Raw genomic sequence first — 21,571 nt, forward strand, 5'->3', positions numbered from 1 at the left:
TGTGTTGGCTCATAGGCTCACATCTACAAGAAGGTCTGCACTCCAGATGTGGAGGGTATGAGGCTTTTAGAGCCTTGGCACTGGCTACACTGCTGGACCCAAGGTCTAAAAATGTGGCTTTTGGAAATCCTGCCAAAGCCCTGGATGCTGAAAAGCACATCACACTGGAATGTGCTTCACTGATGCGTTCAAACACAACTCCTGGTGAGTTTCAGTCTATGTTATCTTATGTAATGTGATTCATGAAATTTATACTTCATATGTGTTGTCAGTTTATGATTTGTTACTAATTGCCGTTTTCTTTTAATTCAGAACAACAAATGTCAACATCAGGCCCATCATCATCAACACCAGTTGAAACACAAGACAGTTTATGGGAACATTTTGACAATCGTATTCGTGAGACCCAGATGATACACAATCCTACAGCTGATGCCACAGTGGAAGTGAAAAAATACCTCAGCGATGCGTTTTTGCCCAGAACTCATGATCCTCTACCTTACTGGAAAGAGAGAGCAGTAATCTTTCCTCATTTGTATGTCCTAGCTAAAAAATATCTTTGTATGCCAGCAACAAGTGTCCCTTGTGAGAGAATTTTTTCAAAGGCTGGAGAAATTATCTGTAAAAAAAGAAGTAGGCTGAGTCCTTCAACAGCAGAGAAATTAATATTTTTGAATAAAAATCTATAAGAAAGGGAGACATTGTGGCTTGATTTATTTTTATTAATATTCATTTTTCATGACCAAAATCACATTATGCAATGTGAAGAGACTACAGGTTACAAGCTTCATATATTACAAAAATACAATAATAAAAAAAAAAAACCAACACATTTTTTTATTAGCTCTTTGTAAAGGTTGTTTCAGATCAACACCTGCAAGTGACCACTAGGTGTCACCGTGGAGACGGGTTTCGGATTGATTCGAAGCCTCGAAACAAAATGGCACATTTGCTTCGACTGTTTCATTGCTTCACGAAGCCTCGATCTGCCCATCACTAGATGACGGCCACTCATCTGACTTCACAAGGGCCCAGTGCTCAGGTCTTATACCTTTTTCTTATCGTTAAGTGTCCAATTAGCGCTCATACAGTTATCTTTTTCTACTTGCTCCTCCTTGACCTGTCACCATGATTAAAAACACCTGCATCGTTATTTTATTTTTTAATTGAGGCAACCTTCTTTGCGCATGCGTATCTTTTAAAAATGGCTTTATACATGATTTTCAGGTACTTTTCCATGCCCTTTCACCCAGTTTCTTCTCCTGTCCTTACCTAACCTGCCTTTTGGCCTAGTTTTCTGTTCATCTCCTCCCCACAGGCCTAGTTTTCTGTTCATCTCATATCCTTAGGCCTGGTTTTCTCCAGCATTACAGCATTTTATATTCAGACCCATGTATGAGACAAATGAAATTCCCCAACACATCCCCCCTTTGGGACTCTCTCTAGTCCCACCTTCAAACCGTTCTTACCCAGGGTGTGTCCTCATGAATAGATCTCTTTCTGTATTACCTATCAAAAATGGCCGATCTAGACCATCCAACTTTATCAATAAACCTTCATCATAAGGGTACACTCTGGAGGAATAGTAAAACATCTCCACCCCCAATTGGCTACGGTGGAGTAAAAGATCTCACCTTCCTATCACATCATCAGTTTAAGGGGATTCATTACTTCAGGTTATCAAACATTCAATAACACAATCACAGTGTATGAACTTGAATTCCAGCAGCTGTCCCACGTTGCCAGAGGAACTGAGCAGGCGCTTCCGGTGGCCTGGAGTGCTATCTGGGTTGCTCCATCGTTGCCAGAGGTGCCCCAGTCCAGCCAGGGGCGCTATCTGGTGTTAGAGCAGACAGCGGGTTTTTAAACCACCAGTTGAGTCAGCTCGTGTTTCTTCAACAGACGATGACCGCGCTTGCAAATAATTCCTCTTTTGCACTTATAACTATATACATGTTCCAATGGTCTAATGCATGTAAGTTCTAAATTTCTTGACTTGTTACAGGAATATATTTAAAGTGTAAATAGTAACACTCTAACTAACTTCCTACTCTACCCATGCTCTAATTGTTCTAACTAGTTTTATCCCCGAATCAAAATACACAGTGGGGCTATCTCCCTATCTTGTCAAAAACAGAGTAAAAATATTATCAAAATCAAAAGTAATAAGGTACCCTTATTCCTTGCTTCTTCATCCAACCTCTCAAAGGAAGTCATCCAGTTCGTCCAAGCCTGGGCCAATTGGATATACTCCTGAGTTGGTGCATCCAATGTCAATGCCTGATGGTTTCACTGACACATTGATCATTTGTTTTGCAGCTGCACTAGCCAGCATGGATCTGAGAAAAGGCACAACACAGCAGAACAGCAAAAAGAAAACACCAATAGTCACTGCTATTATTATTCCCACCTTAATAAGGGGCAGTCATGGCCTAATGGTAACAGAGTTGGACTGCCCCAAAGGTTGCTGGTTCGATTCCAGTACCGGCAGGAATATGACTGAGGTGTCCTTGAGCAAGGCACCTAACCCCCAATCGCACCCCGGGTGCCACTCAAGGCTGCCTGCTGCTCCGGGTGTGTGTATTCACGTTTGCAGTGTGTGTGTGTTCACTACTCACTACTCTGCTCCTAATGTGTGTGCACTTACTTGGATGGGTTAAATGCAGGGGTAAAATTCCAAGTATGGTTTACCATACTTGGCCATCACGTGTCACTTTCACTTTCACTTCAATAAGCCATTCTTTCCATGATCCAAATATGGAATCAAACCAGTATCCCAAATTTCTGTCTCTCTCCGTATTCGCAGAAACCTCTTGTCTTAGGGCCTTCAACTTCTTCACAGCCTTAGTAAATGATCCATCTGGGACTGTGTTATTTGGGATGAAGGTACAACAATCAGATCCAAACATTAGACATACTTAGACATCCTTTTTCTGCCAGTAACCAGTTCAGGGCTTGTATGTTTTGCCATGTCATTCTGCTAGTGTATTTAAGTTGGTGACCTAAGGCAACAAGTGCTTGATCTGTATTATAATATATGCTGATTGTAATATATGTAATTAATCCATTCCATATTCGTATTTGGCGTTATCCATACAAATATTGATTCAAGTCCTGCTGCTGCCTTGTCTCTAGCTTTAAACTCATGTGGTATCCCTCTTGGCTGTAACCTGTCTATGATAACCAACATGTATCTTTTTACTCTTACAATGGGGTGGGGGCTATCATGTGGCCTTCATGTGATCTCCATATGTTGTTTGCATCTCTTGTCGCCCCCCTTTGCTGCCATAAATATATTTCAGGTGGTGTTGCTCTGGACTGCATTTGGGCAATACTTTCTACTGTGGGGAGAGGCTGGATCAGGACTTAGGGTGCCATTACAGCTAATTGGCATCCAGAGGCTTGTTTTCCATGCATATCAGCTGCAATGTTGCCTTTGATGACAAAGTCATTTTCTTTCTTATGGGCCTGGCATTTAATTATGGCCAATTTTGTAGGAAACATCATAGCTGTAATCAATTTAGTAATTTGGTCTCCATGTTGAATTGGGGTTCCATCACTCTTTTTAAATCCTCTTTGCTTCCACATCGCACCAAATAAGTGACATACGCCGTGGGCATATGCAGAATCAGTATAAATGTTGGCTGCTTTGTTTTTAGCCAATATGCAAGCTTCAGTTAGTGCTTTTAGTTTAGCCAATTGTGCTGAGCAAGGTTGCTCACAATGTTGACTTATCACAGGGGTAAAATATGCAGAATCAGTATAAATGTTGGCTGCTTTGTTTTTAGCCAATATGCAAGCTTCAGTAAGTGCTTTTAGTTTAGCCAATTGTGCTGAGCAAGGTTGCTCACAATGTTGACTTATCACAGGGGTAAAATTGTCTCCATCTTTTTTTACAACAGCAAAGCCAGCATGGTTACCTAAGTGGTCTCTAAAACATGAGCCATCCACAAAATAATCTACGTCTGGATCAACAATTGGTGTTGATTCCAAATCTGGTCTCAGACGAGTAAAAGCTAGAGAGACAGAAACACACTCACTAGGTGTTCCTTCCCCCTCCAGCGGGACAAAATTAGCTGGATTTGTTGTGGTAAATCGCCATCTCTGAGATAAGTTCGTCCATTCTAGACTTCAGTTCGCTTTTCTCTACTGTCTCAACTATCAATTTTGGAATCCCTACCATTTTGGTTGTGCAGATGATTTTGAGATATGTCATATATTTTGTTTGAAAAATGAAAGGGTTATCAGTGGCTTACCAAAGCTTTCCTTCTACCTTTAACATCATTGGGCCTAGATCTTGTGCTTGACTCCCCTCATTTATAAATAATGTAACATGTGGTACTGAATCATCTACTCTAAACAAAGTATTAGTGAATTCACAGTGTTCAATTTGTAACGCTGCTCCCTCTGGTCCTACAATTATGTAATTTGAAGTCAGACACACAGTCTGTCCTTTAGTTCCTCCTAACCACTCTTTTTCCATTTTTGGATCTCTAAGGGGATCATATCTCATTGTACAATGGAATTCGGTTTCTGGGGAAACTGGTTTCTGAAGTTGCTCTTTTATATACTGTATCTTCCCCATTTTTCAAGTGTGTCCCCTACTACCCAATCTATATTCCCTATCCAAAATATTTTTGTCTATTGTTCTTGTTGCTCAGCTCCACCCATTACTAACATCTGTTTTATACCTGTATTTTTTATATATATATCCCTTCAGGAGAGCACCATATCTGTAAGTTCAATTTGCATATAGCATCCCTACCCAACAAGTTGACTGGCGTTTGGTCAGACACTAGTATTGGAATCTTTATTTCAGAGTCTTTGACTTTTATGCTGACAGGGGCTGTCATTGGAATTAGCTGTGTCAGTCCCGAAAATCCCACTGTGTTGACGTATTTTCCAGACCTGGGTAGGTGAGAGGCATAATTTTGGCTCAACCATGTGAATGTTGCCCCTGTGTCAAGCATAATGGGTATTATCTTGTCCTCTATTTTAACCCGCAGCATAGGTTCTTGGTCAGCATTGGCAGCTGACTCCTCCCCGTAGGATTCTCTGGGCACCCCTAGTAACCTTGGTCTGGGCCACGCCATGGGTTGACTGGCCCTGATACTTGGTGTTGCTGATTCAAGGATCTCTGCTGCCAAGGTTGTTGCATCTGGCCTTGCATCTCATCTTGTGGCCATGGGTTCACTGGGCAATTTCTCTTGGTGTGTCCAGGTTTATCCATGTTCCTCTGTTGGTTGCTGTATGTCCTTCCTCTTCCTCTTCCTCTTCCCCTTCCTGGTGCTGACATTGCTCTGTTTCTGTTGTCTTGTTGTTCAGGAAGATAGATCACGATAGGTGCATTCGGTTGTTATGGGTTTTCCCACGTTGACTGGCACATTCTGACCCATGTTGACTGGAGCTTGCTGTATGACTTGTGGCGCTTGACTTGGTATGTTCACAGCAGCCATCACTGCAGACTGATCTTCAACTTCCTTTACTGCAGCCTGTACTTTCTTCTTCTTGTTAATCAGTTCATCCAGTTGTAGCTGAGTCAATTTTCTTTGAAAATCTCTTTCTTGATTCTTCAGCTTTAGTTTATTCTTCCTGTACTGTTCCACTGCGTGAGCCACATGGTCACTGAACTCCTTTGATGTCTTTGAGGCCAACCCGACCACATCCTCCAGCTTGGCTTTTACAGAGGGAGGCATGGCGTCAATTATGGAGGATCTGAACAGTGCTGTTATTACTGGATCCCGTTCAGGGTATCTCTCCAGCTCTTGCTTCCACTTTCTTGACTGTCTTTGAACATAGGTGACTGGATTTTCCTCATCTCCTATTGGTTCCCCTTTCAGCATTTTCGGATACATCTGAGTTTGATAATGTTCTCGAAGAGCCCGCCATAGTGCAGCTCTATGCCTGTCCAATGGTGTGGCATCCATCCTGGTCGAATTGACTGCAGCTCCAAGTCCAGAGGCTTTAAGGATTTCATTAGTCTTTGCACCTCCAACGCTCTTTGCCAGCAGGGCCTTGACATCTCCAATGGCTAGTATCTTTCCCATTGTCTCTTCTTCCAGCAGTCTGATCCATTTGCCAGCCCCTTCATGTAGGTCAGGGAGGCGGGCTATCAGTCCCTCCAGATCTTGTCCTGCCCATGGCACGTACTGTCCTTGATGTCCTTTGATCAGGATGGGGCATTGTAAGGGATCTTCTTCCAGTTGTTCCTCTTCATCTTTATATGGACTCAGTTTGCGTGCTGGTATCTCTCTCAAATTGTCTCCTCTCCTCCAGTGTGGTTCGCTTGGGGGTGCTTCTTCTAAAAGGAGGGTTCCAGACACGTGCTTGTATTCCCTGTGTGGGCTGGCTGAATTAGATCTTCGTCTTTGATGTTCCCGAAGTCTCTGTTGGTCCCTTTCTATGGAGTCTCTTAGGAGTCTTCGCATGGCTTCAACTTCTTGGTCGATCTGTTCTTTAGTTATCCGTATATCTCGTTCTATTTCTTCCCGGTCAAGTCTGGCTCGTTGTCTGTCAACCTCCACCTTCTTCCCCGTCTTTCCTCTGAGTTCCTGCAAAGCTTGACTTGCATGGAAATACGGGTTAGACAATGCAGGGCTTCCATGAGCGTCAATCAGGTGTTTGAGGTCTAAGGCACTTCCCTGACTCCCCTCACGGCTCACAGCATCCCATCTTGATAAAATTAGAGGGTCACTCATGTCTGCTCCTCTACAGTCCTGATTCACCTTTATTTCTTCTTCCTTCTCATTTTCAAAATTCACTTTGCCTTTTATAGCCACTGTTCCAGTCACTAGTGGGAGCTGTTTACCAGTCAAGTCATAGGATGGTGCATATGGGGTTGGGGTCTCTATTATGCTTTCTTTTTTCCCTACTCTCTTTCTAAGTTCTTTTATCAATTGTGCTCCCTTTTCTTTAAATAAATGTAATACCTCTTGTTCTTTTCCCCGTTTCTCATCTCTTTTGTTGCTCTTATTATGGGCTTTGTGATTTTTTATCAGATTTTTTATCATCGTACCAAGGAGCTGTAGGCAGACTGCCATGCCGAATGACCTCTGTTCTGTTGTTTGTGGAATTTACAACCTGTCACACTGCTTGCAGAGCAGATTATGGGAACAGAGCCATCTTCTAAAAAGCACATGCGCCTCATCAATAGGTTTCTGTAGTGTAGTGGTCATCACGTTTGCCTAACACGTGAAAGGTCCTCGGTTCGAAACCGAGCAGATACAGTGGTTGGATTCCGACAGAAAATGTAAACTGTTTGCCACTCTAGGTGGGTGCAGCGATCATTTCCTTTATATGCTTTTTTATAAGCGTGCACCTAAAGATTTATGTCTGCCATCTGAAGACGTGTTTCCGTGGTGTAGTGGTTATCACATTCGCCTCACACGCGAAAGGTCACCAGTTCGAAACTGGGTGGAAACTGTGGGTGGTTTTTGCAAAAATTTCATATGCGATTTTCTGTTGAGCAGGTCAGTACACTTGCAGGGATGCAGGCACATTTTCTGTCAAAATAAAACAAATGACCGTTGAGGTTTCCTGTACAGTAATAAAAAATGTTTGGTCTGCCAACAAAATTAGCAGCTTTTTGCCATGTTTAAAACACTGGGCAGTCTATAGTTTCAGTCGCTTTTGAACAAGCGTATCCTAGAAGAGGTGGGACTGACGTCCAAATCAAGTTTCCGTAGTGTAGTGGTTATCACGTTCGCTTTACACGCGACAGGTCCTCAGTTCAAAACTGGGTGGAAACAAGTGGAGGCATGTTAAATATAAATGCTGCAATTCGCTACAAAACCCTTACTTTTGAGACAGGTGAAGGCCATCGTACCAAGGAGCTGTAGGCAGATTGCCATGCTGAATAACCTCTGTTCTGTTGTTTGTGGAATTTACAAACTGTCACACTGCTTGCAGAGCAGATTATGGGAAGGAGGGATCTTCTAAAAAGCACATTCTCCATCAGTAGGTTTCTGTAGTGTAGTGTTCATCACGTTCGCCTAACACGAGAAAGGTCCTCGGTTCGAAACCGAGCAGAAACAGTGGTTGGATTCTGACAGAAAATGAAAAACTGTTTGCCACGCTAGGTGGGTGCAGCGATCATTTCCTTTATATGCTTTTTAATAAGCGTGCACCTAAAGATTTATGTCTGCAACCTGAAGACGTGTTTCAGTAGTGTAGTGGTTATCACGTTCGCCTCACACGCGAAAGGTCCCCAATTCGAAACTGGGCGGAAACTGTGGGTGGTTTTTGCAAAAATTTCATATGCGATTTTCTGTTGAGCAGGTCAGTACACTTGCAGGGATGTTTGTGGTTTAATCTCTTAGAAAAGGACAAAAATAAAACAAATGACCATTGAGGTTTCCTGTACAGTAATATAAGATGTTCAGTCTGCCAACAAAATTAGCAGCTTTTTGCCATGTTAAAAACACTGGGCAGTCTATAGTTTCAGTCGCTTTTGAACAAGCGTACCCTAGAAGCGGTGGGACTGACGTCCAAATCAAGTTTCCATAATGTAGTGGTTATGACGTTTGCTTTACACGCGAAAGGTCCTCAGTTCAAAACTGGGCGGAAAACAAGTGGAGGCATTTTAAATTTACTGCTCCAATTCGCTACAAAACCCATGCTTTTGAGACAGGTGAAGGCCATCGTACCAAGGAGCTGTAGGCAGACTGCCATGCCGAATGACATCTGTTCTGTTGTTTGTGGAATTCACAGACTGTCACACTGCTTGCAGAGCAGATTATGGGAAGGAGCCATCTTCTAAAAAGCACATGCCATGATATCACGTTCGCTTTACACGCGACAGGTCCTCAGTTCAAAACTGGGTGGAAACAAGTGGAGGCATGTTAAATATAAATGCTGCAATTCGCTACAAAACCCTTACTTTTGAGACAGGTGGAGGCCATCGTACCAAGGAGCTGTAGGGAGATTGCCATGCCGAATAACCTCTGTTCTGTTGTTTGTGGAATTTATAAACTGTCACACTGCTTGCAGAGCAGATTATGGGAAGGAGGCATTTTCTAAAAAGCACATAAACCATCAATAGGTTTCTGTAGTGTAGTGGTCATCACGTTCGCCTAACACGCGAAAGGTCCTTGGTTCGAAACAGTGGTTGGATTCTGACAGAAAATTTAAACCGTTTGCCACGCTAAGTGGGTGCACCGCTCATTTCCTTTATATGCTTTTTAATAAGCGTGCACCTAAAGATTTATGTCTGCAACCTGAAGACGTGTTTGTAGTGTAGTGGTTATCACGTTCGCCTCACACGCGAAAAGTCGCTTCGCTAGAAGAGGTGGGAATGAGATCCAAACCAAGTTTCCGTAGTGTAGTGGTTATCACGTTCGCTTTACATGCAAAAGGTCCTCAGTTCAAAATTGGGTGGAAACAAGTGGAGGCATGTTAAATATAAATGCTGCAATTCGCTACAAAACCCTTACTTTTAAGACAGGTGAAGGCCATCGTACCAAGGAGCTGTAGGCAGACTGCCATGCCCAATGACACTAGGTGTGTGCCGAATGACCTCTGTTCTGTTGTTTGTGAAATTTACAGACTGTCACACTGCTTGCAGGGCAGATTATGGGAAGGAGCCATCTTCTAAAAAGCACAACCGTCTCAACAATAGGTTTCTGTAGTGTAGTGGTCATCACATTCGCCTAACACGCGAAAGGTCCTTGGTTCGAAACCGAGCAGAAACAGTATAACAGAATAATATAATTACCTGCATCTAAAAGAAACTCCTCAGATGTTTTTTCCTTCACTGTCACAGCACTCGGAGTAGAAAAACATTGAAAAATGAAAGTCTGGGGGGTGGCCTCTGGTTCAGCAGCAAGAGCGGTCTCAGCAGAAGAGGAATCCTCTAAGCATTTCTGAAATTCAGCAAAATTAGTGTAATATGCGAGCGAGAATTATAAAGTACTTGTTTTTTAAGAAAAAGTCTGTTATCAAAGAACTTTAAAGGCTTACCTGAGATGGAAATGAGAACTGAGTGCCAGATGAAGACGCTTCTTGCATCCCTAGGTCTGTCTTCCTGCTTTTGTGTTTGTCAAAGTCAAGAGGCACAGGTCGACAGCCTGGCTCCACATATTGTAGGCCAAACCTCTCTATTGTGTCCCAGCTGGAGATGTGGAAGGCTGGATATTTGGGTTGCCCAGTCACTCTTATAGATGCCCTGTTTAACTCCAACATCAAAACAGGGTCAAACACTCCAGGTAAGACAAGCCCAGGCTGTTTCAGGTCCACCTGCCGCTGATAATTCCAGCGTGCGACACCAGTCATACCCTGCGCCTGGAACAGCTCAGGAGAGACCCGATTACCCGTTACCCACTGAGCCTGGTGGAAATGAAACCCCTCTTGCTGTGAAGTGCCTCTGACAGGGATCCAGATGGCCATAGCAGCTCCTTCACCCTTGACATGATTCAGTTGTAGCGTTCCACCATGTCTGTAGAGGATTCCTTCCTCCACCTCAGGGTCACTCAGGCAGCCTCTAAGGATGTGGATACGCTGAATCCACCACAATTTTAGCATTGAGGGTTTAAAAAGGAAGATGTTGTTGGGATCCTTTGCAAGATGGAAATGGTGAAGTACTTCTTCCACTCTTTGGACCAGCTCTCTAGGATGTGGCACTTTTGTCCTGCAGTGCGCTCTGATGTGCTGCTTTGTGGGATTAGCAGGCTCAGTTCCACAGAACTTGTATGCGTTCCTCAGTTTCTCCAGGTCACTCTGATCTACTACAGAGAAGGCAGAAGAGAGGAACTGGCAGAACGAGCTATACAGAGGATGGTGCTCCGAAACACATTCCCTGGTGAATCGCCGCATACAGTTAAACAAGTCTAGTTTAACCACCATGTCCTCATTGTACTTCTGGCAAGCGGCATTTACATTCTTGAGGTTTCCTGATGTAACCTCTGCCACAGTAGCTTCAGTGGTCCTCCAAGCTTCCCACTGCTGGTGCTCATACTGTCCTGGGTCCATCACTCTGAAAGCAGCACAGCAGTCCCTAAGTACATAAAAGGGAAATACATTTTAATGTATTCATTACCTTTGCTTACACATCTTGATGTGATGTGTGATGAGATGTGATTATTCTTACCTGTCCACCCACTGGTACTTGGCCTTGGGTATGGAAAGCTCCACACCGAGGCAGCCATCTGCGGCGCCATCTTGGTTATAGAACAAGATTTATCTGACGCTTTTATCCAAAGCGACTTACAATTGCTATATTTCGCACGCCTCTGTAGCAACTAGGGGTTAAGTGTCTTGCTCAGGGACACATTGGTGTCTCGCAGTGGATTCGAACCCCGGTCTCTCACACCAAAGGCATGTGTATTATCCACTGCGACATCACCACCCCTATATGCCAGCAGCACTGTAGCGATTGGCCATCCCACAGTACATTGACGTCAAGGATTGCTCACTCTCAGACTGCAGCATCACCCAGGACAGGATCATCCAGTTCTCGTTCATCACAGCGTAGGATGACATTGTGCCAGATGAGAGGGTCACTTTTTTAGCATCTTTGCGTGTGTGATCTGATCTGAACACCTGTCCAAAAGTTCCTTGAAGGAGCTGAGTGAGAGCTGCCTCTTGCCGGTGATATTCCTGAAGCAGGCACTCCACCAGATAATGTGCAGACACAGACACCCCATGCCACCCATCAGTATCTTCGTAACCCCCAAACGAAGCAGGTGTGTCATCCTTCCTCAATGCTCCTGTGATGGTTTCCTGGCCATACAGCCCTGCGTCAGCATCCCTGACGTTCTGCACAATGAGAAGGTATGCCAGGTGGGCTCTTTCAAACTTAAGGCGAAGCACCTCAGACAGCTGGTTGGCCATGTCATTAGGGGATTTTCCAGAGCGCCTCAGTTCATCCATCACAGTTTTACAGATTGCCTTCTTATGGGTGAGGAAGGTTGGCAAGATGTTTCTGAATCGCTGTGGTAGCATGTCCACCCACTGAGGTTTATCAGCGAACCAGTATTTTTTACATGCCTTACAGCACAGACGTGAAGCAAGGATGTAATATTGCCCACTAGTGCCAAGGATCACTCGGGGTCTTCCCACACCTGAGGACACAACATGAGGATTTGGACAGCTGTAGAGACAGGGCAGGATGTAGTTGTTTCTAAGCCTTTCATTTATACTGTGCTCAGGTTTCCAAATGAAAAAGGGATGGAGCTGGAAGTACTTTGGTGACGGAAGGCCCATGTTTGTCTCTATAAGCTCAGGCTGAGGTGGATAGCGCCACAAAGAGACCATATTCATTAGGTGTCTTACTGGGTGTGATCCTGGCCAGAGCCCCATGGACTCCATCTCTGTTTTCATCCAAATTCTTTGATGAAGAGAGCAGTTCCAGTGGCTAATATCTTGCAAGTAGCTAGTAACAGGTGCTTCCGTCTGTGCAGACGTCATTAATGCAGGAGCTGTAGGTGCTGATTGTGCTGCAGGAGGTGGTACAGAGCCAACAGTCTGTGAAGAACGTCTACACACAGGAGCTGGTGGATTGGGAGAACTAGAGACTGCATGTGATAGTGGTGAAAGCTGTGTCAGAACTGCACGGAACACAAAGCAAAGGAAATAAATGCATATATATATATGCGTGTATAACACATTTAATGCTCGTGTGTTTAACTGTCTTTACTTTTTTTGTTCAAGTAGCTGGGAACAGGGGTTTCAGTCAGTGCAGACGGCATTGGTGCAGGTGGAGGTGCTGATTGTGCTGCTTGAGGTGGTATAAAGCCTTCACCCTGTGAAGAAGGCTTACACACAGGAGCTGATGTTGATGGAGGTTGCGGCAGAGCTGCAAGGAAAAGCACAGGGAGGAAATTAAAAACATATTAAAACACTGAATGTACATGATATGTATTTGATTGTCTTGACTACATTAAATGACTAATCGTTATTTATTATTTTATTCAATATATTTTGTTATTTATTCTAGTAATGCACATTCTGATAATGTTCAAATGTCTGTAAGTAAACAGTCCACTTTTTCACAACAAATAAAAACAGTTTAAATAGCATGCATACAATTCATGAAGTGCACTCACCCTCACCACTGGTATATTCAAACCTTAACAGTAGTTAGAACAAAAGAACATGTTTTTTAGAACAGGCAAGAACACTGCCAAAACAACAAATAAGATAATTAAAAATCAGAAATGGAGGATAAGTCTGTATGTAACCGAATAAGCCTCCAAAACTGATGTGTAAAGTAACCTGTTGTAGATAAGACTGTGGATCCTGTGGCTGCAGATGATCCTAAAAATTAGGCATTATAATTTGAATGGTTTCTCTCCAGTATGTACAATTTTATACCAATTTTATAAGAATTTGACATGGGTATATATAACACACATGACACAATACTTGATTTACTTACTCAGCTGTGTGAGATATTTTGTTGGAGAAATACTCAGCATCATCCTCTCCAGTTCTTCATCCTCCTCCATTACTATAAAAAATGACAAATGCATCAGTAGCTAGGCAGGCTTTAAGAATCAATATAAGCAAACTTGCATGAATTTTATTAACTCGCCAGGCTGATCAGAGTCAGTAATGGAAGGAACAGGTGGTCTTGCAGCGGAAGCTGATGGTGAGGGCATCGGAGGAGTGTTTTTGGTCATCTGTTTTTGCTGCTGTTTTAAAAGATACTGCTGCAAATTGTACATTTTGCTGCCTGGCACACACTTCTGCCTCATTATAAAGAAAGCATATCCGTCTGCCCTGGTATCCCAAATCTTCCTCCAAGTGTCTTGTGCTCTGGATCCAAATCCAACAGTATTGTCATCCTCTGTCAAAACTGGCACTGCGTCTGGCCTTTGAGACAGATACTGTTTAAAATCTTCAATTTCCTTGAAGCTTCTTGAATACTCAAGAAAGGAAATGAGGCTATCCTTGCATGGACCCTCTGGGTTGAACTGCCCAGCCTGTTCTTCTTCCTCAACCTTATCGGACAGGTACAAAGCATAGCTGACATCATTCTCTAATAACCACTTGAAAGACTTGCCCTTGTACTTGCCGAACTGAAGAATGCATTCTCCCAACACCTCTTGCTTGTCAGAGACATCCCCTCCTCTATGTAACACAACAGAACGGGCGTTCAACTTGACCAGATCTTCTCTTTGAGGTGTTGACTTGTCCTGCAGTAAAGGGTTGTCTTTAATTCTTTTTGCCTCTTCTGATGCGTCCCGGCGTAAATGGCCCGACGGGCCTTTCCTGAAAGACACTTTGACTTTCCCTGGGAAGAACACTGTTTTCTTCATGATGCTGTTCTGAAATCAGAATGTATTCATTAGTGTCTCAGCATAAGCATTTAAATACTTACAGTAACAAAATGAAATAAGACAGTTAATACTAAAGCATCAGTGATATATATAAAAGAGTTATTTTACAATGCTATAATATTCCATAATATTACTGTTTCTTAACTGAATAAATGCAGCCTTAGAGCACGTACTGTTTATTAAATTTGCATTATTTAATATTCATTATTTGAATTGCTTTAAAAATGTTTATATGTATATATAAAAAGTTAACAAGTTAACTAATTAAAAATGTTAAATTATACCATTAAATTGTACACATATATATATTTGTTTGTAATTTAAATGTAATATATGTGTGTGTCTGATATTAATTACATTATAGCTACTACATTATAGTAGCATTATTAATTACATTATAGCTACTTTTAGCTACTATGCCAGCCGCAGCTGGAACCAGCTTCCAGAAGAGATCAGATGTGCTCCTACAGTAGTCACATTCAAATCCAGACTCAAAACACATCTGTTTAACTGTGCATTTACTGAATGAGCACTGTGCCACTGTTCGTCCGACTGTTTGCACTGTATTTTATTTTGTTTTAATTATTCTGATTTCTGTATTTTATCTTTTATTCTAAACTGTTTTAATTATTCTGATTTCTTTTGATTATTTTAATTTCTTCTATGTAAAGCACTTTGAATTACCATTGTGTATGAAATGTGCTATATAAATAAACTTGCCTTGCCTTGCCTATAGGAGGACCAAACCCGCAGAAATTAAATGAATAAATAAACATGTAAACAAATAAAAAGATAAATTTGATAATAGGAAAATTAATAAAGGAATAAACGACTTGATAAAATAAATATGATTTATTCTTTATCAAACTAATTTTTGTATTATTTCCCTTAATTTATTTTTACAACCAATCTAATTATCATGCACATCAAAAAAATGTAAGAATAGATATAAAACTAAAGAAAGAAAAATAAAAATAAATAAAGATTAAAATAAATAAATCTGAAAATAAATACATATTGGAATAAATAAATATACAAATAAATGAATGCATAAATAAATATAAGAATAAATGGAACAAACAAATAAATAAAATAATAAATAAATACAATTAAAAATAATACAAATACATTAAAATATAAAAGCAAAAAAATATAAATTAGGGGAAAAATATACAAAAATACATTTGATTAAAATGAATCATATTTATTTTATCAAGTCGTTTATTCCTTTATTTATTTTCCTATTATCACATTTATTTATCTATCTATTTATTCATTTATTTATTCATTCATTCATTTTTAATTGCAGGTTTGGTCCTCCATACTACTGCACATTACATCTTACTGCACTGTTAACATATATTTTAAGCATAGTGAGAGATTATGATGAAACATTCACCTTTACAAACAAAGATACTCTTATAAAATAAAGGCTGTATTCACAACGAGGAGTTTACTGTTTCTTATCGTCACAATCCATTCAACACGATAACAATACGATTACATGACAATATACATGCAATTTAAATTATAAAATATTTGAATAATAATGTATATGCAGTCACCTGAGGGAAAATCTGTCTGCAGGTAGTTTAGACAGCAACAAAACAAAACAAGTTTGCTGACAAGTCGGTAAACAAATATCTCTCCGTTCGTAAAACGGGTCTCCCCTCCTCCACTGCGAATGACTGACAGATGACACTATGCTTTTTAAACTACCCGCCACGGAAAAGCGAAACAGCGCCAGGAAGTCTACGTGTGGCCAAAGGTATATTGCATCCGTAGTGTTAAGCACTACCATAGAGAATGAATGGGAAAAGTTAAGGGAAGTTAAGCTTAACCATTTTCGACTCCCGCCGCGAAAGGTCCTCAGTTCAAAACTGGCCGGAAACAAGTGGAGGCATTTTAAATATAAATGCTGCAAATTTGCTACAAACCCTTACTTTTGAGACAGTTGAAGGCCATCACACGCGAAAGTTCGAAACTGGGCGGAAACTGTGGGTGGTTTTTGTAAAAATTTCATATGCGATTTTCTGTTGATCAGGTCAGTACACTTGCAGGGATGTTTGTGGTTCAATCTCTTTAGAAAAGGACAAAAATAAAACAAATGACCATTGAGGTTTCCTGTACAGTAATAAAAAATGTTTGTCTGCCAACAAAATTAGCAGCTTTTGCCATGTTAAAAACACTGGGCAGTCTATAGTTTAATTTGCTTTTGAACAAGCGTACCCTAGAAGAGGTGGGACTGACATACAAATCAAGTTTCCGTAGTGTAGTGGTTATCATGTTCGCTTTACACGCGAAAGGTTCTCAGTTCTAAATCCGGCGGAAACAAGTGGAGGCATTTTAAATATAAATGCTGCAATTCGCTACTAAACCCTTACTTTTGAGACTGATGAAGGCCATCGTACCAAGGAGCTGTAGGTAGACTGCCATGCCGAATGACCTCTATACTGTTGTTTGTGGAATTTAAAGACTGTCAGACTGCTTGCAGGGCAGATTATGGGAAGGAGCCATCTTCTAAAAATACTATACTATACTACTATACTATACCTCGACTATACTAACGAGGAGTTGTAGAGACCGGTAGATGTACCCGATCAGAGCGACTTCCAGGAACGGCGTCATGTGTCAAATATGAAGTGTCTGTATAAAACGTGTTACATTATTAAATTAGAGACCTTGTTTTTTAATATGGAGCCTGGTAGGTCAAGTCAATAAGTTCATGCAATTTTTTTTAAGTGCCAGGTCCAAACAAAGAGAGTTTCAGTTCATCTGCACCTGCCAGCTGCTAATGTATTGCAAAATTTCTTTGCTGACCGCACAACAGGGCTTCCAGCCTACATCCAACGGTCTTGCATTGGTGGTATAGTGGTGAGCATAGCTGCCTTCCAAGCAGTTGACCTGGGTTCGATTACCTGCCAACGCATTGCATTTTGCTCAAGCTGTCGTTAAAACAGTTGTCCGGGGACCCTGGCCAGCTCCTCCTGTAACTCGTTTGCTGCAGCACAACTTTTGTACTGGTCTTTTGGCAGCAGTAAAGGACTGGATCTCCCCGTCGGGGAATCGAACCCCGGCCTTACGCTTGACAGGCGGAGATACTTTCCAATATACTAACAAGGAGTTGCAGAGACAGGTTGTCGCCCCCGATCAGCGCGACTACAGCTCGCTACAAACAGCCTTCCCATTTCCAGGAACAGCGTCATATTAGCTCAACGCTTCACAGAAGCCAGTGAATCCAAAAAATAATCTAATACCTGTAGGGTCTGGACCAATCAGACACACACTAATTATTCATATTCACTATATTTAATGAATATAAAGGTCTATGAAACTCTCCCCCAAAACTAACCTCACAAATGAAGTTACTTTGTCAGCCGGGTGTCCGGTTACAGAACACTTTAAGACTGATAACAGACTTTACGACCTCAAAGGAATGTGGCCACATGCGCCACATGCTTAAGAGAGAGAGTCCATATTTAATTAAATAAACTTTGCGGTGTTACTCTGATCTATGAAGGAACATGCCTCACAGAAACTGTGATGATTTACTGTCTCGTGTACTATTAGGTATAACAACATGGTATGTTTGATTGGGGTGTATGTGGTTGAACAACCACCCAACGGTCAATATAACCTCACCTGTATCATGCTTCCTAGCAAATTAATCCTCATTTAATGACACACACTTTGATGTACATCACCTTCTCTTAGAATGCAATGTGAATTTGTTATGTCTATTTGAGCTTGAATGAACAGTCTAAGCATGCTGGGGACAAAGACCATAAATCAACTAAGAGCCGCTTCCCCTCTCGGACATGTCACCTTACTCATAGGTCAGTTCAAACCTTAGGGGTTGGTTCTTTCTCAGGGTATATCAGAGGCAGGCAACAGTGACCGCCCTCTCTTAGTTTTTTCATCCAGCCGCAACACTGTTCTGGTGAGACTGGGGAGCCCCCTCCCCCTCCACGGGGGCCCCAGGGCCCAGCAGGCCTCGATTCCAACCAGATCCGGCCTCATGGAAAAGAGAGAAGACTCTCTCACAAAGAACCAAGGACAATCTCAGGAGTTTTGGAACAAAGACTCCAACCAACAAAGACTCCAACCAACAACGACTCCAATCACCCATCCTTCCGACTTCCTCACTTCTCCTGGGTGCTCGGCGTGGCCTCAACAGAGTCCCAGGCCTTCACCAAACCAGTCATGCGTTCCTGGAGAAAGAGAACGCTCAACCAACTTCCACTTGACACTGCCGGAACCATCAACGACTCCAATTTTCAACAACTTCAAGAATTGTTCCCATTACAAATGCAAGTATTCAATTCAATGAAATGTGAAAATGAAATTCTGATGGTTCTTCTCATAGACCCTCTTCCGGTTTCCAATTTCATCCTATCACTAACCTATTTATGTATTCATGTGTGTATGTTGTTTAGTTTATTTATATTCATATAAATATCTATATTTAGTTAATAAAACTTGTACATAATATGTATTTGGTTCTGTTTTGTTTGCAATACAAGTCACTTTACGATCACGGTTTTTGCTACTGGCTCAAAGTACTGTACAGGCGAAGAAATAATTATTCTTCGGTGGCCATGGAAAGATACCCTTTATTAGAATAAATTAATAATCAAAATAGTTCGTTGGAAGAACTGATTAATTGATTGTAATATTAATTCAGCCACATCAAGTTAATCCAATTAACTGACCCAAATATTTATAATTAATAATAACAAGATATTATTGATTATTAATATTTCCAAAACCTGAGTTCCTTACATAGCTCACCATTACCTGCAGTGTGTTTCGAGCTGTGGCCTTCCGGCTCGTCTTAGGACAGACTGTGGGACAGAAAATGGAGACATGGCTGCCATCCACTGTTCTTTAAGAGAGGACCACACCGATGACTTTGCAGGTTCTCTCAGCCACATGTATGGCACTTCAACTGCCAATCAAAGGATTGAAAGTTGGTGGTCCTTTTTCAGGAAACAGAGGTACGTTTAACAATACTGTTACTCACATATTTTTCAATACTGTTTCATATTTCTGTAATCTTTTCGTAATATTATGCTGGGTTGGAACCATACAATGCTGACTTTGAAAATGTAGGCTTATTTATATGAGCGTCATACATGGATCAGGCTGTGTACTGCCGATTGTGCAATAGTTATGATAAGTAAAAGGATTAGTGTGCATGGTTGACTGTTTCAAATTGTAATAAGTGTTGACAGTCCATTCTGCACTGGTGAATGCAGTGCAGAATGTTGTATTCCAAGACTGTCACATAATTTAAGTATTTGTATTAGAAACATTTATACAGAACTAAAATCACTGTACTCCATTATTAGGACACAGTTCTGGATGGATTTATTCAGTGACCTGAGAGAGAGACACTACTTCAATGGCACCCATGAACACAAGTGCCTTGTACGGTATGTGTTCCTGGGCATCTTTCAGAAAGAGCTTGATGAACACCGAGAGCTTTGGAATAACCATACCATCAGACCCGTCCGGCAGTCTCTCTGTCCATCTGGGAAACCTGATACCATTTACAACCTGCCTCACAGGTTTGTATGTAACACCTGTATTGTCATTTTCAATAAATGTTTGGTTGGTTTCCCTTTGAGATTTAAACACTATTCAAAATGAGTTCACTGTTGTGCTTTCTGTGCGGCCTTAGGTTTGGTGGAAGGGATTGTGGATTCCCAGTGGATCCCCAAGTGTTACAGGAGTTCAAAGACCTTCTGCCACCCACAAACAGTTTGTGTGGAGATGCTAACCTCCAAGCATATTTTGCCAACTTGGAGAGACAGAGCCAGCTCGCTCCACCCATCAACTGGCCAGCTGCTGTTGACAACTACATTAGACTTAAGGAAATGGCTGGTCTTTGAGAGAGAGAACTAACAGACGTGTAGGCAGTTTATTTTCTTTCAGACAGCATTGCCTCCAGTGTGGTGTACTGATATGGACACCTTAAATTAAAGGTTAAATTAAAAGCAAAGATATTAATCGATTGCAATGACTTCCCTTACTTTTTCCACCATCACAATGTATGCTTTTGGTGTTAACAGTGTTGATAAATACGGTATGCTGAAGCTAATGGTGACTTTCATGCTAGATCGGTAACATTTCATGACCAATTTATGCAACAACAAATAAACTTCATTCTGATGGCTCTTGCAAAATGTTTCAGAATAGACAAACTTACATTTTCTTATAAAAATTATTTTATTTCTTTTAACTGTTAAAATACTGACAAACAGTAAAGTGCGAACAGTAACAGCAATGTAAATCTGTCACGGAAAGTTTCCAAATAGAGAAACTTGCACCTTTTCTTATACAAAAAATCATTGGACTTCTGTAAACCATGTAACCATACAAATAGTAAAGTGCGAACAGTAACAGCAATGTAAATCTGCCATGAAAAGTTTCCAAATAGAGAAACTTGCACCTTTTCTTATAAAAAAAAAATGGATTTCTGTAAACAATGTAACAGTGCAAAGTGCAATGCAAACAGTAACAACAATAATGCAAATTTGCCACTGATAATTAATTTCTGATTGACACCTCAATGGAGCCCAAATCCTGGAGCGTTCTTGATTCCATAATTCATGGCTTCCTCAAAGATTTCATATGAGGGTAAGATCGGGAGTTTTAATGTGTTCGCGCAGACATTAGCCTCAGGAAACCTTGAGTGTTTTCTGGAATGTGAGTTGAGGCTGTGGTATTAATTTTGCTGCTGGGATTTCTTTCAGGCCTGTGGCGAACATCAGAATGTCCTGCAAGGACATCCCTGACCCTTCCTCTGTGGGGGTTGGGAGTAAAGAAACACATTGAGATTTATCATCCATTTGTGAACTTCACTTCAAACAACATACAGAAAATTATACCTTTTACAGCGATTAAGTAGTCCAGCCAGTAGCCAAGCACTCTCTCCTCCTCATGGCGATTTGAGCTACCAGTTGGGCTCATTTCTGGACGGAACAGTGACTCTACACTCTCGGCTGTCAGGTCTTCCGCACTGTAACACATGTAGGGCAGGAAAATGGAGGGATGCTGTTCCAGAGCGTTGAAAAAGTTGAGGGTAGCCAGGCCATTCTTGAACCTATTACCGGGTTGGGTTGTGGGTGAGGGGAAGAGGCAGATCATGGTAAGTTCTTAATGCTATTGCCAGTAGGACTCACATTTGTTAGACACTCATTTGAGTTTCATTCAAATTCTCGTTTGAATTCTTACAAAGTAGTCAGAGTGACCTACCTCTGGAAGGAAACATTGTTGCGGTAGGTGAAGTA

At 41.5% G+C, this 21,571-nt stretch overlaps 1 long non-coding RNA gene and 2 other non-coding genes across 3 annotated transcripts; 2 read left to right on the plus strand and 1 right to left on the minus strand.

Moving 5' to 3' along the window:
* The first annotated feature begins 7,349 nt into the window (after window positions 1-7,349).
* Window positions 7,350-7,422, plus strand: trnav-cac (transfer RNA valine (anticodon CAC)). Its single transcript has one exon. It is a non-coding gene; the product is annotated as a tRNA-Val (tRNA).
* Window positions 7,423-9,616: 2,194 nt separating this feature from the next.
* Window positions 9,617-9,689, plus strand: trnav-aac (transfer RNA valine (anticodon AAC)). The gene has a single exon. It is a non-coding gene; the product is annotated as a tRNA-Val (tRNA).
* Window positions 9,690-20,822: 11,133 nt separating this feature from the next.
* LOC143712787 (uncharacterized) lies at window positions 20,823-21,551 on the minus strand. The gene is made up of 3 exons (XR_013195084.1): window positions 21,537-21,551; window positions 21,170-21,384; window positions 20,823-21,084 (listed from the first exon to the last, which is right to left on the minus strand). It is a non-coding gene; the product is annotated as an uncharacterized LOC143712787 (long non-coding RNA).
* Window positions 21,552-21,571: the final 20 nt, after the last annotated feature.

Source organism: Siphateles boraxobius, unplaced genomic scaffold (assembly GCF_051911475.1).
Source record: "Siphateles boraxobius isolate OS27281-9 unplaced genomic scaffold, OSU_SipBor_1 51, whole genome shotgun sequence".
Lineage (NCBI taxonomy): Eukaryota > Metazoa > Chordata > Actinopteri > Cypriniformes > Leuciscidae > Siphateles > Siphateles boraxobius.